At 32.2% G+C, this 2,373-nt stretch overlaps 1 long non-coding RNA gene across 1 annotated transcript; it reads right to left on the reverse strand.

Annotated features, from left to right (window-relative positions):
- Positions 1–1,013: 1,013 nt before the first annotated feature.
- LOC132283677 (uncharacterized) lies at positions 1,014–2,070 on the reverse strand. Its single transcript, XR_009472092.1, has 2 exons — positions 1,420–2,070; positions 1,014–1,214 (listed from the first exon to the last, which is right to left on the reverse strand). It is a non-coding gene; the product is annotated as an uncharacterized LOC132283677 (long non-coding RNA).
- Positions 2,071–2,373: the final 303 nt, after the last annotated feature.

Genomic DNA, 2,373 nt, shown 5'->3' on the forward strand with positions numbered 1-2,373 from the left:
ATGCACGGCACAAGTATACTAAATGAAGTTAAACTCATGGAGCAAGTATACAAGTTCAAGTATACTAAATAGGATTCAAATACCCAAAATAAGCATAAATTCTCAAGTTACAAGTAATCCATGATTAACAACTTGAAATTAATTGCGAAAACAAATAGTGGAAAGACTAGGACATGTGGTCTCTAGACCAAGTAAGCATTTTCGAGTAATTACGACCCACAAGGTACTACCTAGTGTGCACTTGTGACTTAGAAGACTCTTGTCTCCATACTAGAGCCACACCCTAGCCATCAAATAATTTTTGTCCTCGCAAGCTTTCCAAAACCAATAAGTTCAAAACTTAAACAAAATCAAATGCAAGTTACCACATTCCATGCACAAATAAGGTTGAATCCACACAGTTCATGTCCTAGAAATCAAGTCTAAATAGTATTTGACAAGTCACGTCCTTAATATGCAATTTATACACAAAGTAAAAATTTTTAACACCAATTGAACCATATTACCATCCTTAGCCACAAGCACTAAATAGTTTCAATTTAGTAACTAGCTTCCAAGGTAAACAATTATAATATTCTAACAAGGTATATACCTACAATTGAACCATATTACCATCCTAAGCCACAAGCACTAAATAGTTTCAATTTAGTAACTAGCTTCCAAGGTAAACAATTATAATATTCTAACAAGGTATATACCTACACAAGATACATTTAAACAAGCTTTGCAAATCAATGATACTCTATATCATGTTAAATCTAATTACCATTTTAAGAGGCCATAAGTACTAATTGTACATCAAATTAGTAGCATGCTCACAAGGTAATTAGAATACTATATTTTAAGAGATTTTCAACCTAATCATCGAAAGTCTCTAGATTTCAAATCTATCCCAAATAACTTCAAATTAATATATGTTAAACAACATAGTATGTGTAACGCCTCGAATTTTTTTCTAAATAAAATTCTTGATTTCATTAAATCAAAATACTTCATAAAAGACACCCAGGATCTCAAAAGAAATAAAATACCCTTTATTGATACAGAATCAATTCCTCAAAAATGAATACAACATCTCTCAAAATAAATAAATTAATACTAAATTAATTTCCTCAAATAAATACATAAAAATCTCCAAATAAAATAATCTAATTCCTCAACACCAATTCTTCTACCTAAACCCGCAGCTAAAAATCCTCAAGCATCCTTGGTACCTGAAATTGGAAGGGAGTAAGACGGGGGAAGTCCCAGTAGGAAAAACTATAGCAAGGATTTCAAAGAGTTTCATGCAAATTCAGCTTCAAAAAAATATACAAATATATTTAAACAAAATATATATATGCAATTTTAACAAAGCAACAGTTAATAAAATATTTGAGACAAAATCATCCAGGCCATTCAAGATATGAAGAACCCTACACTGCAAAAGAATTATCATGGATCATCTGAGCACCAAAAATCTCGGCCATCTCTCTGTCTGTGCATTTCTCTAATTTTTCTCTCCATCTCTACTCAATTCTTTGTATCTCTAATACATACTAGGTGCACCAAACATTCAATATATAGACAAGTGTGCCGACACTCAACAAATATCAGCCCATATATAATTATCTAATCACTTTGTCTTCAAGTGGAGCCCACACAATAATCATTTCCTTTTTGCTTTCCCATTTCGCTGCCCCTTATCCTCTTCCATCTGATGATACACCTTAGAAATAAATTATATTAGCCATGTGCATGAACCAAGCCTAAAGAATTTTGACACCTACACAAAGCCACGTTACATAGCCAAACACCAAGGAATTTCTTGGCCAAACAATTCCTAGTGGTCCCATCACTTTATCACCATTATTTCTTTATTTTTCATTTTCATCATCCACCTATTTTCTTCTTTTCCCACGGCTGGTGCATCTCTTTTAGCAGACAACATACATATATATATATATCTTATACATACCAAGGTAACAAAAACCAAATCAACTATTTCTCCTCTAATGGGCCTCACAAAAATACATCACATTTCCATCTTTTCTTTATTTTTTTCACTTCCGCATACCTACTCTCTTGTATCACCATAAATCATATATATATATATATATATATATATATATATAATGCAAGAAACCAATTCAATTACATTTCCTTCTAATCTTTTCGGCTGGGCACTTGCTGCCTTCTCCTTTAGCACATAAACTGATGCAACAAAAACCAACACATGAATATCATCTAATGGGACTTGCAAATAAAATTACAATTTACATCATCAAACCCACTTTCGGCTCGCAGCAAGCATTTTGTCACCATCCTCCATTACATTATCTTTGTCTTCTTTCCATCACCAATATATATACAATATACATAAATAGCAAAACT

The sequence above is a fragment of the Cornus florida genome, unplaced genomic scaffold (assembly GCF_030987335.1).
Source record: "Cornus florida cultivar Cherokee Brave unplaced genomic scaffold, ASM3098733v1 CherokeeBrave_3.0.0_Hap2_Chr11, whole genome shotgun sequence".
Classification (NCBI taxonomy): Eukaryota; Viridiplantae; Streptophyta; class Magnoliopsida; order Cornales; family Cornaceae; genus Cornus; species Cornus florida.